The sequence below is a fragment of the Hemicordylus capensis genome, chromosome 3, assembly GCF_027244095.1.
Source record: "Hemicordylus capensis ecotype Gifberg chromosome 3, rHemCap1.1.pri, whole genome shotgun sequence".
Classification (NCBI taxonomy): domain Eukaryota; kingdom Metazoa; phylum Chordata; class Lepidosauria; order Squamata; family Cordylidae; genus Hemicordylus; species Hemicordylus capensis.
In genome coordinates, this window is record NC_069659.1 from 164,056,509 (window position 1) to 164,076,275 (window position 19,767).

The 19,767-nt window shown below is 44.2% G+C and overlaps 1 protein-coding gene across 6 annotated transcripts in view; it reads left to right on the forward strand.

The window, feature by feature from the left end:
• The window catches only part of GPC6 (glypican 6), a 1,119,686-nt gene that overhangs the window by 519,130 nt on the left and 580,789 nt on the right, over positions 1 to 19,767 (forward strand). The gene's annotated exons all lie outside the window — the stretch shown is intronic.

A 19,767-nucleotide genomic window follows, 5' to 3' on the forward strand; every position in this document is an offset into this window, starting at 1 on the left:
CCTGCCCTAAGGACAGCCTTGAGCACAACATGCCTCCATTAGTGCTGCTGGTGTCTACCTTGTGCTTATTTTTAGACTGTCCCCTCTGTGGACAGGGAACCATCTTATTCCTATTCTCCTGTTCAAAAGTAGTATATAACTAGTAGAAGTAGTAGTCGTCCCAGGACAACCACTGAAGCACACTGACCTTTATCCCTAGGCAACTCTTCAGTCCTCCTGGCTGATACTACATATGATCTCTGAGCTATGACCTTGGTTCCTCGCTTTGTTATTTTCTTCTGTGTTGACTGCAGAAGAGGCCCCCGAGCAGCAGCTGCCAACCAAAAAAGGCTGAAAGATTTTCCTTCTATGTTCCAATTACTTTAAGGCCTCTCTTCCTTTAGGTATCGAAATCCTGTTTGATGTGCCTTCTGCTCCTTTCCCATCTATCTGTAACATAGCTTTGCACACTGTCCCTACCTGCTGCTGCTCACAAGCAAGATGGTTCATGTAATTCAGCAAAACATGCATGTCAGCTCTACGAAATTAATACGACAGCAGTGCAGCTCCTGTTGATACAGTTTTCTTAAAATGCAACAGTGCAGAGCAAAATGTTGTGGCATTGCATTAGGGTCCGTCAGTGATAAGTTTGGAATTATCTGTCCGTTTTCAGGTCTTTCTTGTGAATGTCCCATGCCATGTAAAACTGTTTTTATCTTTCTGGGAATAGTGAGTGGAGTTCTTTAACACACTTTCCCCCTCTCCAGAAAACTGCTGGTTTGGTTGTTCTCACCTTAATACTGCCTGATCTCACTGAATCACAGAGACATTTAAGGGAAAGAATTACTGTATAATGTATTACTGTTTATGTGATAAAAGGCAGTACATTATCGTAGCTACCTTGGAGGGCTGTTACCGCTTAGTGTTTGCAGTGCAGAATTCTTAGATGAAAGGTAACTACAGAAGTGCAGAATGTTACTGTGTGTCATAGTCAGAAACAAAATCAAAGCTGAGCAACGGAAATTCAATACATCTGCTGCTGAATACCATTTTGGAGGGGGAAACGTTTAGGAGTTTTTAATTATGTGTGTGGGTAGGTGGTAAAAATTATTGACTAGGGCACTTTCCAGATTAGCTGCTCAACAGCAGCAAAATGCTTCTGTTCAGGCACATCACATTTGAAATGTAAACAGCAAAGGGAGCAGTCTCATGGAAACCATGCTTTGCTTCACATTTGCATTCAATGATTTTGCAGGTCAATGGCCAAAAAGGTAAGGGCAAGGCTTTTCTGTCCATTGACCTGCAAGCAAACTACAAACAGCGAACTTGTGCTTTTTTCCTCTCAGCCTTTTAAAAAAAGGTATACACCTTAGGTGGATAGACAGCTTTCCTACTAGACTGTACCCTGCCAAAAACTTAAGGACTCCACCCCTTGGTTTCACCATGAGACTCACTCTGGGTTCCACTGCTTGACCCAGAACAAGACTCTGCCTCCATTGTTGCCCAGGTATCAAAATTCCTTTCCAAAGAGGGAATTAGGGGCTTGATTTGTAAACCCTATTTCAGGCTTTGTGGCATGGAAGGACAAGATCTGCAGATCATGTCAATCCAGGTGGAATGTAGGTCCCCAAAGGACATGGATACCTAAAATGGTGGGCTTTTCCAGAATGCCATTTATCTCACCTTTTTCTTCAGCGCCTCATTACTTCCTGCTGGGCTCTTGTGCAAGCTCAAGTCCAGATGCATGCATGGGTTTCTGAAGCATCTCGTTCTCCCTCACTGCAAGTTTTGGCTCTGCAGTCGGACAATGAGCATTGCCTCAGCATTGTTTTTACAGCTCCACCTACTGACCATTGCTTATTTATTTTCTCACCTCTTTTCCTGCCCTGCCTTAAAGTAGCCATGAAAAGAGATGGAAAGTAAGTACTGGCCAGCATGTGGCACTCTAATAATAGTGCTACAGCAGTACACTTAGCATCTGACCATGCTAACACTACACTACACTGAGTGTAGCACTACACTCAGCATCTGATCATAGAGCCAAAACCCACAAGGAGGGAGAACCAGATTCTTCAGAAGCCCACACACACATCTGGATCCTGCACGAGAGTTGCAGGAAGTACTGTGGGAGCTGGGGGTGGGGGTAGAAGGCGAGATAAATGGTGGTGAGGAAAAGTTCGTATCTTACAAATGAAATGGGTAAATGGAAGGATTACCCATGAGCCATCCTGTTAGATCTGACCAAAGGTTCATTTAATCCCTGTTTCTAGTAACAGTGTGCCAGGTGCTTTTCTAAACTCACAAGCAAGGCACAAAGGCAGCAACATACAAAAGAAACAGAGCCAGGGTTGTTTGGGGAACATGTTTGTGAAACACATGACCATAAGATTAGCACAACATGAGCAAGAACTACACGAATGTGCCATTGATACTGTTATGCTGACCACAACCATTGCAAACATATTACAAGCAGTAACTCTGTGCTCAGCCCTCAATGTCAAATGGTTACTGCCACTTGTCTCTTATAGGCAGCTGCCCATATTTTGGATGGACCGTGCAAGTGGAGAGATGTATGCACAGCATTTCTCGCAGCATTACTTTAGCAGAAAAAGAAGCACCATTGGGACTGTCTAGTAGTATTTTTCCTGGCATGATATCTGCTTAATTGCCAAGGTGCTTGAGTTCAAATCCCCAGCTAGCTAAGCCTTAGGTATCAGTGCCTAGTAATTTGTTAGCATTAGCACAGTTGGGAAGTTCATAAAACATGTATTAGGAAAAAGAAAGGGTGAAGGAATGTGTTTCTCATAATAGTGTTTATTTTGCACAGCACTGAATATATTTTCAGATGTGCTGTAATACGGAAGATTAGAGAGACAATTAACAGACGAAGTTAAACTCCATTGATTTCAACACGAGAAACAGCGAAGAGCATCCTTAACCTTGGGTGCCTTAACCTTCCCTGCATATATATTTTAGTGGGGGGTTTTCTGCTACTCAGGAGCTATTATTGAGCACAGACTAACAAGAGTATTCTGACGATTGTCCAGTTTCAAGTTACATTACCACTACCTTGTTTCATCTCTCTCATCCCCCCCTCCCATCTTCTTTTTCTGGGTATTGTCATAGACCCAGTCATATACCCAGTCGGAATCAAGTGATGCTCTCCCCAGATGAGCCATTGTGGCTGGGACTTATAGGAGTTTGAGTCCAACAGCATCTGGAGACCCAGATTTGGGAACCCCTGCCAAGCGACATCCCAGCTGTGCATGGGAGAGCATCACTTGAGTCTGACATATGTCTATGAGAAATACTCAGGAAAAATGATCTTAAGAAAGCATGTGTATCCTGCTAAATGTGGAAAACGAACAGAAATCTGCTGTTTTTCCTTCCCTGTACAGAAACTGGTGCAGGCATGAGAGTCTGCATTATAAAGGAATCCTGGTTGTATGTAGCAGTCTTCCCAGTAACAAGGGTTCTCAGATGTTTTTGACCACAATTCCCATAATCCCCAGCTAAAGGGAGAGGTAGTCAACAACAAACAAAAAGGTAGGAGAGCTGGTCTTGTGGTAGCAAACATGAATTGTCCCCTTTGCTAAGCAGGCTCTACCCTGATTTAAATTTGAATGGGAGACTACTTGTGAACACTGTAAGATATTCCCCTCAGGGGATGAGGCCATTCTGGGACGAGCACCTGTGTGCTTGCATGCAGAAGCTTCCAAGTTCCCTCCCTGGCATCTCCAACATAGGGCTGAGAGAGATTCCTGCCTGCAACCTTGGAGAAGCTGCTGCCAGTCTGTGTAGACAATAGTGAGCTAGATGGAACAAGGGTCTGAGTTGGTATATGGCAGCTTCCTATATTCCTAACATCTGGGAGTCCCTGTTACAGGGAACACTGGTCTGTAGTACAGCAACACTCTCTGAGGAACAGATCCTTTTCAATCATGGTGTTAACTCTGTGGGATGCCTTTCTAGGGAGATCCATTTAGCCCTAAGCAGTTTGAGAGACCAAGTACATAGGAATATAGGAACCTGCTATATACTGAGTCAGACCATTGGTCTATCCAGCTCATCTTCACAGACTGGCAGCAGCTTCTCCAAGGTTGCAAGCAGGAATCTTTCTAAGCCCTATCTTGGAGAATACAGGGAGGGAACTTGAAACCTTCTGCTCTTCCCAGAGCTGCTCCATCCCCTGAGGGGAATATCTTACTGTGCTCACATTTCTAGTCTCCCATATGCAACCAGGGTAGTCCCTGCTTAGTGATGGGAATTCTCTCTGGTAAGAGAAACGCTTTTTCATTATAGCAGAGTGCACAGAGGCACAACACAGCGGAATTTGCTTAGGCATGCGTGTATGCTGAGAGTAAAGTAACTTGGAGCCAGTTCATAGTTTCAAATCAATATAAGTGTTATTTATTAGAGAACTCCATTCTAGATAGGAAAGCGAGGAGATAGGATCTCTAATCTAGCTAGCTAGCTGGATGCAGATGGATTCTGCATCTCTCCACACATGGTGCAGGGGAGAAGAGCTTGCATGTTGCAAGGTAGAAGGAACAGGAAGAGAAAAGGGGAAGAGGAAGTGCAAAGCAGGAAGGAAGGAAGGAAGTTAGTCCCTAAGAGTAGCAATCTACATTCCAAAGGGACAGTGTCAGAGCAGTAGAGAAGGGATGACCAATGTCTTGACCCTCTAGCCCTCTGACTCACTAGTCTGTCTTCCACTGTCTTGGAGACAAGAGACAGCGCAAAGTCCTTCACTTCCAACACTTAGCTAAGGGGACAAGTCATGCTTGCTGCCCCAAGACCAGCCTTTTGGCATACAGTAGCTGACATCCAGACTAATAGAGTACTTGCACAATGAGCAAGGCTGTGCTACTGTACAGAGATTGCATAGCTGAAAGTCACAGGTGCAAAGGTTCCCAGCAAAACATACAAGGCATGCTACAGGCTGTGCACTTTGCTGCACTCACACCAACAGGTAAGGGCAGAGGCAGAGCTAGGGGAGAGGGGGCCTGTGTTCACCCCTCTCCCCCGTGGCCCTTTGGGAGATAATGAAGAAAACAGGTAGTGGTGGAGCTGGAGGCCTCAAGTTCTTTCAACCCATCTGCTCATTTATAGCGACGCCCCTGGGTAATGGGGCTAGTGCAAAATTCAATGGGAAAACAAGCTCCAGACTCAGTGCAACCAGCTAGCACAAGAGCCTTGTGCTAGCGCAACAGCCTTTGCACAAGTGATTTATTAGACTGGATCTCAACCACGGTTTAATTTTAATCCTGGCTACTGCGTCTAGATACATATGGACAGGGCCGAGTGGATTGCTTTTATCTTGCTGCTTTTTGGTTGTGTCTGTTGTGGTAGTTTATGTTTATTGTTATCCGGCTGCCCAGAACTCTTGGGCAGAGAAGGCTGCAGTATCAAATTGTTGTAATACATAAAACAATCTGTAGATCTCTTTTCACAAATGCAAACCCTAGCAGATGAAGGGATGGTGATGCAGGGCATGCTGGATTTCCACCTCTTAAAGTAGGACCAGTTGTAGATATGCACAACATAACATAGCACTCAATATGTACTCACATATGAATATTGCGCATCATAGTGGTTACATGCAGATCTTTGTGGAGTTAACGTATCAAACCCAGCATAATCTTAAACATAATCTCAAGAATAAGCCCAGCTGAGTTTCTTAGGGGGACCCCCCACACATACACAAGAAAGTGTTCATAAGATTCCGGCCTTACACATCAGATCTTAGGTCTAAGTAAATGATTCATAATGGGTGGCTCTTCTTAACTGATATGTGTTGACTTTTCCTGGTTTGTTTATTTCTAATGCTTATACTCCATCTTTCTGTTTTAGGTATTAAAAATGAATGAACCTTTCTAGACAGTTATTTTACTTCAGATTGATTTTTACTAGGGTGGTTGTGCCCAATGTTCTCCTGTTTCATTTCCGGTCAGATAGTAGTGCTTTTGGAGATGGGTGCAGAAATATTTCAGCTCAAGCCCCATGCATATGAGAATATTCATTTAAAAAACCCTGTTTGGAGCCTTTGTTCCCCCTATCTGATGGTACTACAGCACCATCACAATTTTTTCCTTCAAGTTACTGCTGCTTCTTCCTGGATTCTTTACATGAGTGATCACATACTGAACAGGATGTTACAAAGCTACATAACAAATCAGATTTGGGTATGTGATGACATTGCTGACAACAAAGAAGGTCTATTGGAAGAGCCAATACTTCCTCAGTAGGTAAACACATTTGAAGTACATACGAATAAGTTGCAGAAATAGAGCAAGCATTTCTGCTAGTGTCTGGAAGTGCTGGCAGTCTTGTGCAAGAGCACAAGTGTTCAAATATTTGCACACCTGCAAGTATGTAATTTCAGGAATATAACTTCAATCAGAAACCATTTCAAGTAACAAACTTTAAGTAATTGTGCCACTGTACTCTTGTGCACGACCACTGGCATTTCCTTAGATGCCCATAACAGCGTGGGCCAATCAGAAATCCTGGTGTAAGACTGGACAACCAGTCAAGCTATGAGTACTTTCAGTTATGTTCTGATTTTTTTTTTTTTACAGTGTTAGAAATAGCAGTGGATTTTTAGGTCTTATTGGAGTCTATGAGGCTGTTCCCACAATCAGTGGGAACCGTCTCGGCAGGGTTAGCAGGGAGAGTGGGCTTAGCCCGCTCTCCCCGCACACGAGCAGGCAGTCTGCTCCGGGAAGCCGAAGCGGCCACCCACACGACTGCTGGTTCCGTTACGGAGTTGGCAGGGGCTGGGAGGATCGAGGGGCGCATGGCCCCCGGAAGCTCCAGCATGCCCTGCGTGAGTGTGCAGGGCATGCTGGAGAGATCCCCGAGCCTGGAGGCTGTTTTTCAGCCTCTTGGTCGGGGGTCTACTCGTGAGTTGCCGCAGCGTGGAGCCGCACCATGGCAACACACAATTTTAAAAACTGGGTTTGCGGAGCACTCGATTCGCAAACTTGGTTTTAGGGCGGGGCTACTTAAGCGGGTTACCCGCTGAAGAACCACCAGGCTCGGAGCCTGATTTTCTCCCATTGTGTGAATAGCCTCTGTGTATTATTTTGGCTATAAACTAGAGGTCAGTACAAATGAAAACTACACCTCATAGAATACTGATATGCATCTTTCAACCCTGACAAATGAGATCTTTTTTTAAATGAACATCAAGATGTTGGCTTGTTGGGAAAATAAATCAATAGCAAGTGGGGTTTGCCTTGGGTGCTTCAGACCTGAATGTACAGTGCTGTGTAGATGTGCAGCCAAATCCACATTCACATCTGATCTGTATCTGCGGTTCCCAATCCAGTAATGCAATTAATGCACAGAAGCTCTCTCTACACTCCTTTCTTCCCTGCTGGTTGAGTGCATTATGTGTGTGTTTGTTGTTTTTCATGGCAATTCACAATGTGGAGTTTGAGTGATGTGGTATGATTTTCAAAGTGAAAGCTTAAACCATACAGACCATAATTTTTTAAACTAAATGGAGTTTATCTGCCATATATCCTGGGCAGAGGGTTTATTGATTTTCCCCTCTGAACACCTGCATAGACAGATAAGGACTTGGGGATTTGCATTCAAAAGAAAAGAATGTTAGCTTTAGTTTTCCCACCTTCACACCTTTAGATTGTTTTTAACCCCCCAAAATTGAAATTGCTGTTTATGGCCATGATCAAGCACATGTAACGGGAGAGGACAAAGTCTAAACTCAGATGTCACATGCTATAGGTCAACTTTCAACATCTCCAGCTTAACTACTTGGAATGGATTGGTCTAGAAAGGGGCATCATGGAGCTGTGGGTCTGGTAGGTTTAGGTAAATGAAACCTAATCATTACAGTATGGGCAGTTTGTCTAGTAGCACAGCGGTAGTCTTTTTCTAAAAGGATTCGGTGAGCATCATAAAACAAAACAAAAATATGTGGGAGAGTGTGGGTGCCCACCCAATCCTTCACAGAAAACAAAAGGCAGACCTTTTATGAAAGAATTTGTCGCATTTCATTAAGTAGAGTCCAACCTACTTACATAAACTTTTTAAATGTTGAAGAGTGCATTCCAACAGATGGGCCTGTTGCTCAGCGGCACAGCACCTGCTTTAAATACTGAGGTTTCCCTGGCACCTCTAGATCGGGCTGGGAAAGACCTGTCTGAAATCTCGGAGAACCCAGTCCTATTCACATGTTATGTTCAAGGCTTGTACAATCTGTGTACCGTCAACACAGATACAGGTCTATATAGGGGTACAGTTATTCACAGATGGTGTTCAATGTAGGAACAGCAGTAACTTCCTATCAGTACCAGGCATTTGGGGGACCTGTACCCAGGTTCACTTTTAAAATGAATGTATTCATTCACACAAAAACATGTACCTGTGTACAAACATCTGAATGCTGGTAAAGCATAATGTCTGAATAAGACTCCATTGCCAGTTCAGTTCCTGTCATATCCAGGTAGGGCCAGGGAAAGCTTGTCTAAAACCCTGGATTGCTAATGCCAGTCAGTGTTCACAGGACTGGGCCAATGGACCAATGTTCACTTGCAATAAGGCAACTTCATACAGTATGTTCAATTGTTAGTGATTTTCAACACGTGTGAATGCATTCATTATTTTGATGGTGTTATTCCTGGTGCCATTTGTCTTCACTTTCTTTTGCCTCATTTTCATATACTGCCATGTAATCCTCTTAACTATGGCAATCCACATCGTTCGCCAATGACATCATGAGGCTGTGGTTGTGATGTCATAATGGATGTTCTTAAACAAAAATTGTGTGGATCACCACAGGCAATTGCATTAAATGGCAGTGTGCATAAATCAGGCTGAGTTCTGTGAGAGCAATGAAGAAGAAGAAAAATGGTGCCAAGCAGAAGCAGCTGGAAGAACAAAATGGTGGCACATGTGCGTTATTCACACATAATACTCAATGTGTATACAAGGGAGGCGGGGTCACTGTGGAAGCCCCAACAGCCCAAGATTTGCCTACCTGTGGTTTTGAGGTCCAGAGATGAAGCCAGACATGGGCAAAGAGGAGGCAGAACCTTGAGCCTCTGGATGGTGAGATGCGAGTGGAGTTGGGAAAGGCGTGGAAGCTGGAGAACCAATTGAAATCTCATGAGAGTTTGAATGCTCATGAGATGGAATCTTGACCTTTCACAAGAGTTGTGGGGCCTTCAGGGAGGTATTTGAGGGCTGGTCCAATGATGAGGCAGTCATGGAGGCCTCAGCAGACAAGTGTTCTAGAGAAGCCCAAGGTGCATCAGAGGGATGATCAGGGGTTGAACTAAATCACAATTCCAGGGCAAAATAGGGGATCAGGTTCAAATAACCTCCCCACTCCCATGAATCCTCTGTCACCAGCTAATGCCTCAGCAGAGCAGCTAAAGGAGGGACTAGCACATTAGCCTCTGCCTGGGGCATCACTGTGGATAAATGTTCAGGAGAAAGATTTGATTTTCAAAATAAGCTGATCAGGAATAGTGAACATACCACGGGCCTCTTTCGATGAGACACTGGCACAATATGCGATCAGGACACGGCCACACTAAGAGAGTACCCATCCTGACATCACTGGAGGATGTCCAGACACACTCTCAAGACATCCTTTTAGTGTGTGAGAGGATATAAATCTGGATCGCCCATGTGCTCCAAAATCTTGTTTAAGTTCTGACATCAGGACAGGCACACTCTCAGCACAACCCTGTCCTGACCATGTGTTGTGCTGGGATTTTGTCCAAACTAGCCCATAGAGAGGAGCAGCAGCACAGCAGCACCCACAACACCACACATCCAATGGTACAGCTCTTTCCTAGTGCTACTCTGTATATATAATTCTCTTAGACGTACCCGCCGCTAATCCCATGTGTGGCAGCTCTTGCGAGAGTTCGCGAATGAGGGGAGGGGGAGAGGAAAGCTACAGTGGTGGAGAACATAAGGCCAATGGACAGGCCAGTGAACGGGTGGGCAGGGAGAGAAAGCGGCGGCGGCGGCAGGGAGGGGGAGAAAGCAGTAGTCCGGGGTGGGGGGAAGTGGCAGGCAGCAGGAATAAGCAGCTGGCCACACTGTCGGCCAGAGAGAAAAGGTTTTGGAGAGGGAGAAGGGAAGAGGAGGGGTGATGGCTGAGAATGAGGGAGAACTAGAGATGCAGATGCTCTGCACCCGGGCCAGCTAGTTCTAATATGTTTGCTTATATTGGACCTGGGTGGGGTTGAAAGGGGCTTGGGAGGCAGGATAAAACAAGGTGTGTTCATGGGGAGCCCCCGAACCACCGCAAAATTTTCAAGGCATGGAAGTCATAGGACTCACTAGTGAGAGGGTTTTTGCCTGACCAAGTCACATCACTGTGGATGGTGGCAGCAGCAGGAATTCAAGCGGTGCTGCTCTTTCCTGCTAATGCTACTTTCAGTGGGAAATTTGTTACACACAAAAATCAATGTGTGATTGTAGCATCTTCAGTGCTATACCTGGAAGTTGCCCTCACCCCAATCCATCACACCAGAGATCCTAGGGAGTGGTGTGTGTCTGCTAACTGATGTCAGATGCGGGTGTGTGTGTGTCTGGGGATGCACTCGCGGCCCCTGATTGGTGGCACCCCGGGTTCTTTGAACCCGTTTGCCCAATGGTGGCTCCACCCCTGATTTCAAGTCAGTATTGGGCTATAATAATAATACTAAACAAGCTATTTTTCATTTTTGTTAGCAAGCGCATATTTATTTTAAATAAGCCTCCCCCCCGCCCCCACCGGCCAATGTAATGAAAGCTGAGTGCTGCCACAAAGGTTTTGAGATTAAATTGAAGTCAATTCTTATACCCATCTGGGTACTCAAATTATCAGAATATATATGTTAATTCTTGTGGAGGCAAAATTCTCCCCTGGAAGTTTACTAAAAACATAGTTACTTGGTTTGAATGGAATAATTAAGTAGCATTCTAATATTGCTTGACCATAAAAACACTCCATAATCTCAAATGACAACCCACTCCAGTTTAAATCAATATGGAAGAAATATGTTGTTGATAGCATTAAAAATGGAGAGAGCTTACTCTTTAATATCCCTGCTGGATAAATAAACCCACAGAAAACGATTGAAAACAAGTGCAGATGTAAGGTCTAATTTTAACATTATATTATGCAGTCAGAGCATCAGGCCTCTTAATAATTCCTGTTTGGATAACCCTGAAAATAAAATATGGTATGTTAGGTACAGTACCTCTGTCCACAAACTCCACTTGTGATTTTTTTTCTGACTTTGGATTGCAAGCTTGAGTGCAGGTGTAAGGTCTAATTTTAACATTAGATTATGCAGTGAATTCATATTTCTGTCCCAATAAAATAAAGGAGATCTCTATGCATAACTTGATTTCCATGGTAGTGGATATTTGGGTTGTCCATCATGTCAGGCCAGACAGAGATGTCAGAGTTGACATGCTCTCTGTCGAGCATTGTCAGGGGTTGGCCCCCTGGCCGCACCTCACCTCCCTGCAAGGTCATAGATGCTTGCCCTGCTTGTCTTGTGCTGCCCTGTGACAGTTTCTCTGTGTCAGCTGCTTCACAGCCTTTGATCCCAGTGGCAAAGGAGATGGGCTCACCTGGAACAAACCAGAGATTCATGAAGAGCATGGGTTCAGACATGTTTATTTATCTATTTATTTATTTATCTATCTATCTATTTATTTATACACAAATCCTGCTCTTCCTCCGAGAGCTCAGAGTGGGAGCCCACCTCTATGGACTGGAGGATAGCCATGGCTTAGTGTCCTTACATCTCTCTGTCACAGAGCAGGCAGGGCCTGGGGAGTTTGGGGGCCACATGGCCCCCAGAAGCTCCAGCATGCCCTGCGTGAGTGCACAGGGCATGCTGGAGAGACCCCCCAAGCCGGGAAGCTGCTTTTCAGCCTCCCGGTTGGGGGTCTCCTCCTGAGTAGCCACGCTGCAGCTATTCACGATTAAAAAACCAGGTTTGCGGAGCCCTCGCTCCACAAACCCGGTTTAAGGGGAGGGGTACTTTGGCGGGTTAACCGCCTGGAGGCCACCGGGCTCACCTGTGAGCCTGGTGGTTCTCACAGTCAGGTGAAATCGGACTAGGGAATAGCCACAGTGTGAACCCCAGGAGAAGCAGCACTTGGTCTGGCAAGCCAAATTCAAACCTTGGTTGTACATCTCAGTTTGAGACCCTGAGTGAACTTTTGGTTCCTGCTTTGATGTGAGTTCAGACAATCACAGAGAAGTTGGTTACTGACTTTACAAGTAGGTTCCACATTATATGTGAATGTGCCCTATGTCTTGGTGCATGAGTTTCTATGGGTTGAAGGAAGAACAGACATCTGAAAGGAGGAAGAGTCAGGCAGTTCTTACTGGGAATAGATGTGAGAAGCTCAGTGGATCAAGAACTGGGTATGTAGGCCATATGAAGTTATCATATTCCATGATAACATCGTGCCTTGACTCTCTGAAAATCACAAACACAAAGTGATTGTTGCTTGTTGTCTTTCCAATTCATGGTTGTTATTGTATTAAAAGATATATAGATGAAAATATCCTAATCTCTATTTATTACGTTTTCTATAGAGCAGGTAGGGAGGCATGCAAGAAATGAGTTCAGTGTTGTTGTTTTTTAAAAAAATTCCATTTAGTTTGGATGCTATATAACTTCTACTATTCCTCCTGCTAATGAGAGAGAAAAACAATCTTGTGCTAATCTCTAGGTTGAATCATTGCTCAACTTGAAAGAACCATTTTCTGAAATGTTGTGAGTAATGTGTTCGAACTCTGCAGCAGCAAAGGAATAATGACTAGTAAAGGTGATTATGAACAAAAGTAGATTTTCTTTTTAGCAAGAAAGGTCAAAGGAAGGAACAGCTTCTGTGCCTTGAGGATGTATGGAGTGGCAATAAGATGGGCCAAGCAAAAAAACCAAAAACAGCCAGTTTGGATGATATTCTGAACTGGTATCTTCTGGGGAAGATGGCTGGACACACACTACTGCCTCCCTGCCAACCAGTACACTGTTGCCCAATTGCGTGGAAGAGCAGTCCACCCAAACCACCCCTCAACGTGTAGCTGTGATGCTCCTTTAAAATAGGTCCATGTTTGAATACTACTTTAAAATAAGCCATGTTTTGAGGGCCAGGTAGAACATCCCCCACCCAAGAGTAGGCCACAGTGTGCTAGTGACTGGGTAAGATGAAGGTGCATGTGCTTATGTTCTTCCCCCTTGTGTTTATGAGGCCAGTTAGGAATGCTATTTGAACTGGCCCAGAGTTGGAATGGGGGAATAGATAATAATATAGATAATAATAATTAGTAGTAGTAGTAGTGTAGATCCTCAAAAATTTGTTGTCTGAGTAGGGGTGTGCAACCAAATAGACATCCTAGTGGTCAGAGGCGCTCTTACCCCTGGACTTCCGGGCTGAAGTCCAGGGCCTCCACACACAGCCACAGCTCCCCCCCCCCACCAAATCAGTCTATCCTGGGTGATGTGGTCTCCCAACCGAGCAGGATGATGCGTAATTTGCAAGGGAGAGGGGCCCTCCAAAGGCCTTTGGATCCAGGCTCCAAAATTACCAAGGTGCACCTCTGCCGCCAGTGGTCTATCTGTGCTGCAGTGCTTTCAATGAAGTGTGCACTCAGATGCACATCCAAGTGTATACTCTGTTGAAAGCCATGCAGTGCAACAGCACATAAAATAGGCATTCTATGTAATCTGGATCTGATTTAAATATAGGCTTGAAGAATATATGCCTAAAGGTGAGCTTCCTCTGAGCCCAATTCCCTTTCCACCATTGCCCTTTAAGTTGCAAAAGGGAATATTCTCTCCCAACATTAAAAAAAACAACCATCTGCTGCCTGGTGCACACTCTTCTTGCTGACTGGCAAGAGGACTCAGCAGAGCCATATTGTCTAAACCTAAGTGACCTGCTCATTGGGAACTCAGTGGGATTTGCTTCTGACAGAATGTGAATCAGAGCAGACTGCAAGTGTTTATAGTAACTGTAGAGGAAATCTGCTCTCCTGAGCCCATATTTATTGATTTTGTTTATATTCAACCCATTTTAGGAAATACAATTTCCTTGAAAATACTAGCATGACTCAAGTTTACTTCTGTAACCAGAACTGTTACCTGAAAGGTCAATCGCTTCAGAATCTGGTTTCACTTGATGCTTCATTGGCCACATTTGCATATAATATGAAACTGAAGTTGAAGGGGCTGCAGATTGCCAAACCTAAACGTCTGAATGCAGGACACCCCATCCCAACTCTAGTTCCACATGGAGAGCAACCTGAGGTTTCGCTCTCCAAACTCCAATTTGTACCCTCAGACTGTAGTGAGTTTCGCCACCCCAACCCGAGGTTGAATGCAGCCTGTGTTCCATGAGAATGCAAAACTGCAGGCTGCATTCCCTGTAACCAGAGTTGAGGGAGGAAGCTCCTTCCTCTCTTTGGTTGTGATTGGTTGTGTGGGCTGCCCTTCATACAAAGAGGCTTGCACAGCCAGTTGCCTATCCTCCCTACAGTTTCCCTGACTGCAGAGAGCCTGCTTTCCATTACATCCAAATTCGAACAGGGGGTGGGGGGTGGGGAGCAGAACTGCAGGTCCATTGGACCTGTGGTTCCATATTACATGCGAATACAGCCATAGACTCCAGAAAATGGAGGGTTTTCATGAACCAAAACAATCTTTTTGACTGTTTCTCGTGTGTATTTGTATATTGCCTTTCAAGTCGTGGCCTCTCAAAGCAGTTTATATACAAATTAAAAAAGAAAACAATCCAGTGTGTGGCTGTATCTACTGGTGGTTCTTAAACCTAAGAACAGGCCTGATATAAATAATCCCAAAGAACATGGCTATCAGGAAGAACCTGGAAGCAGATGACAGTTGGAAGCAGTGAAGCTCCTCCTCCAGTGGGCCACAGATGTAAGAGCATTGCCATCTCTTCTTCTCTGTAGCAGCTCCAAGCAGCACCAAAGAGTTTTCCTCAATTGTGCACATATGTATTTCAAATAGCTATCAGTTTATTGCACTCAATGCAGAGGATGGAAGCATCTAAGACAAATGAGAAGCAAGAAGAGGCAAAGGACAAAGTTATACGCGAGCCTTGTCGGTGTTTTGCAGAGGCCTAATTTGAGATACTGAAAATATCCTATATATATATTCTGCAACGTTGGAAGCAATTTCCCCAGTGTTCAGTCCTAAACATGTTGCTTGTTTAGTAATCTAGACAAATGTAGTAGCAATGCTCTCATCCCCAACATTTGCTACCTTTGCGTCTTGGATCTAGGACTTGATTGTAATCATTATTTAAAAAACTTTCCTAGAATTCCTGTGTAGATCCTACATACAGATAGAATGAAGAGTCTTTATCAGTTCTGTAAAGAAGTTTTGATGAGTGTGTGAAGGTTGGGGGCCTGCCTTGTGGCCATGAGATGGATATGCGGAGTGGGCAGGACTCATGCAGGTGTGGAAGCAGTGTGTAACACTGAAACATAGTTCTAAAATAACATTCTGCCTGGTGTGCTTTATTATCCAATCCAGATCATTACAAATCACACTAGCCTGTGAAAATAAACACATTATGACTCCAGTTTGACAAAAATATCAGTACTAATACCAAAATCTGTCTCACGAGGCTATGCTGACTAATAGTGTCCTTTTCTTTTTCCCCAACAAAACAAAAACAAACCACAATTGAAGTGTTGTAATTCACACCTTGAATGAGCTCCTTATGAATAATGGATTTTTCAATAACAATATTCCCCAGTACCTTGTTGACTTCTTTCAGATGACAGCAATGCAGTTTGAGATCCAGTTATTACTCCTATCCAGCTCCACCTTTTTTATTCCTTGGGAACAGAAGCATGAAGCATTGCCCATTCTCTGCTGCATGATGGTGGGGAGGAGTTTTCTTCGTCAGAGCTCTGCCTACAGCAGAGCTCCAAGTGGCATAACAGTGTGTTGTCCCCCCTCCCCCCCCACACACTCATTTAACACAGTGAAACAGGTAAATTTGATTTATAGTAGGTGATCAAGGGAATCACAGCATGGTTGTGAGTCATAGCATGCTTTTCCAAACATCTGCTACAGTATTATTCATAAAACATTTCCCTACATGGCAGAAACCAGTAATCTAGTCAGACACAATTCCTCAATAAGCTAAATAATTCCCAGTTCCCAGGCAAGGTACAGGGGCTAGGTGAACTCCGGTCTTAAAGATGTGGTATGACGGCATATAATACCAGACACTTTGCTGTAGTTAAGCACGGTTAGGTCAATCAGCGGCCCATTTGCTCCACAGTCTAACATGGTTGGTAGCAATTCCCCCACACTGCTTCAGGCTGGCGGTGGATTCACCCACACTGCTGTGGGTTTCCAATGAGGTGTCGGTGGCACTGGGCTTTTGCACAAGAAGGTAAATACTTCAAGTAGCCTGCCCATGCTCCAGAAAAGTTAGATCAGAAACACATCAAGTGACATGTTTCCAGTCTAACTAGTGCTTCTGGAATGTGGGCTGGCTACTTGAAGTATTTGCCTCTTGAGCAAATGCCCCAAACCGCCAGCACTTCAGTGGGGGCCAACAGCAGCACAGGTAGTCCAGGGATGGCCTGCAGCAGTGTGGGAAGGTTGCCACTGCCCGTGTTAGTCTATGGAATGTGGAGGCCAGAGATTGGATGAGAAACCACCTGTGAACTATATGCATGTCTTCTTGATCAACTCCATTAGGATATAAAATAAGTAGGTGATTTATAAACTGGTCATATCGGTGACGACATTGAGCTGTCCCATTCTACATTCCTGGCTACTTTTTTATCCTTGGTACTCCCATGCCCACCCCCTCCTGCTAACTATTATCACTCCCATCCCTGCTGGGGGGGTGCACAAAACTGGGTTGCCCGGTTCAGTTTGAATCCAGACCGGATCTGAACCGGACTGGGCATGCTTGGTCTTGGAAACCCCCAAACATGCCCCAGTTTGAGTTGGGGGGTGGGTGGGTCATGTAATTTAAAAAAAATGTTTTTAAAAGTAATACAACTGACCGCCCCCCACTCTGGGAGCTTCTCTGAGGCCATGGGGGGCTTCTCCAGAGGTTCCCCACCCCCCTCTGGCCTCCATTTATTCACAAATAACCCAGTTCAGGCACTTTTCGGCCCATTCTGGTCCTCACCTTTGTGGCGGTGGCCATTTTGGAGGCTACCGCACATGCCCAGTGGGTGTCTGCATGGCCTGGTCATGACCAGTGGGGGCGGGGAAGCTTCTGGAGACACTCCCCAGACAGCCTCGGAGAAGCCCCTGTAGTGGGAGGCAGTGAGTTTTATAACTTCTAAAAAAATGTTTGTTTATTTATTTTTAAATTTACATGAACCCCCGAACCAGGGGGTGTTCGGTCCGAGATCAGGCCAAACAGGGGCAAGTTTGGTTCAGGGACAGTTTGACATTGAACTCCCAAACAAGCCATGTTTGATGTTGAACGGGTTTTAATTCAAACCCATTCACACATCCCTAATCCCTGATCCTCTCTCTCTTATTTACCTTTGCCATCTAGATTTAGATTGTAAGCGCATTTGGACAGAGCCCTGACTTTTGTATAACTGTGTATACTTACGATGCTTTAGAAATAAGAATTCAGACACCAATCAGGACATCTTTTTTGAGAGCCCAAAAATTAATGGCTGTGGAGAACAGAGCAATGTCAACTCTTACCAGTGAACTGAAGGTATGGGTCCTTTGTCTCCACTGGCAAAGGAAGATGTAGGTTAAGAGCTTTAGCAAGGAATGAAGGTTGCCATCCGTTTGATAGCTAGGTAATGAAATGACACATGAGATTCTCGGATTGCCCTCAATTAGCCTATGCAAAGTGGGAATTAATTACCAGTATTGAAAAAAGGTTCACCTTCGTCCCTTATTTCAGGCTCGGGTCTATATTGTATGTTTCTTGGGCAAAACTAATAGAAGTCCTGGAAACCTGATAGCAGCTTTTAGCCTTCCTTGCTTTCCCTACTCTCCTTCTCCTTCTCCTTTTCTTTTAATAACAAGACTGATCCTCTTACACACCAACAGCAGTTTAATCAATCAATAGATGGGGGGTAAGCACTAAACGATAGCCAATGCTCCTTGATACTTTGCCATCTAGGATTGCAGAACGCAGAACAGTTAATTTGGTACATTTGCTTTGCCACAAAAGATGTCTGTCCCTGCGTCCTTTTTATGTGTCGCTATTAATCAAGTTGATGGCTTGCGCTGAAAAGTAAGTAAATAAGCCAAATAAAAACAGCCTCGAACTACATGGCTTGTTTCTGTACTTTCATCTGTAATGAATCGGAGGTGTGATTAAATTCTCATTGCAGAGTAGTGGGTCATTATAACAGTCAATGCCCCACAATAAGGGTTGTCATATGAAATAGAAAGGATGTAAGGCAACACACACAAGCACACACACATTTGGGAGGGCAATTATTATCACAATATGTAGTACATCTGCTCCTCCCTCCGTTAAATGAATGAAATTCAGGTCCTTTAATTGCCTCAGTGGGCAGACACCTCTGGCTAGATACTTCATCAAAAAGGAATGTACCCCATCTCATGGATCACTAATATCCAGGTTAAATGGAAACAAATAAGTAGAAGTTTTCTGAAATGTTAGACACAATACACAAGTGAAAGAATTATAAAATAATAGCAATGTCATTGAAACCAAAAGTATACATATCCTTAGCAGTGAATCTGAAATAAATCGTTAAATATTTCTACCAGCTTTACTTTGCTTCTGTGTATTCTGTTCCTTACACTTTCTCCTCCACTCTGCTTTGAAAGCTACAGTATATGTGTTCTTCAAGCCTAGAAAAAGCAAACATATTGATTAATAAAGATGTACTCAGAAGAGACTTCTGGGGGAAAGCAGTGACATTAAGCTTGAACATGGGGGAAAAAAGAATAAGTGACAAATTAGATTCCTGAAAGAGAAGAGGGTCAGAAATTAGAAAGATTAGAAGAGAAGAGAGAGGAGATGTCCCATCAGTGAAGAAGTTCCCCAGAATCTGCAAGAATCTACCTCCTGGTTGATTTTTATATAATTTTTATATAATTTTTCCTCAATTTTTATATAATTTTTCCTGACTGAAAAGGCTTAAAAAGTATGGGACAAACACATAATTTTCTACTGTTCTGTTTCAGAAGGTAACAAAAAAATAACCCGAGGACCCCTTGCACAACAGCAAAATGCCATTCACAACAGCAAAATGCCATTTCACAACAGCAAAATGCCATTTCAGAGAAGCAGCTCTATCTCATGGCCTTAACATTCTTCAGAATGTGTGTAGGGGCTTATTGAAGAAATAGCATCTTCTCCTGTTTCTAAGGCAAAGATCATGCATAAGTTATTTAAATCAACATTCTAGTTTAGTATTTGTAACACTAACAGGCCCAAAATCCTGATGCCACATTGAACATTGTTCCAGATGTCATGTTCTTTCAGGCCTACCTCTCATAGGAAACATATACTGAGTCAGACCATTGGTCTATCTAGCTCAGCATTGTCTTCACAGACTGGCAGCGGCTTCTCCAAGGCTGCAGGCAGGAATCTCTCTCAGCCCTATCTTGGAGAAGCCAGGGAGGGAACTTGGAACCTAGATGCTCTTCCCAGAGCGGCTCCATCCCCTGAAGGGAATATCTTGCAGTGCTCACACATCAAGTCTCCCATTCATATGCAACCAGGGCAGACCCTGCTTAGCTATGGGGACAAGTCATGCTTGCTACCACAAGACCAGCTCTCTCC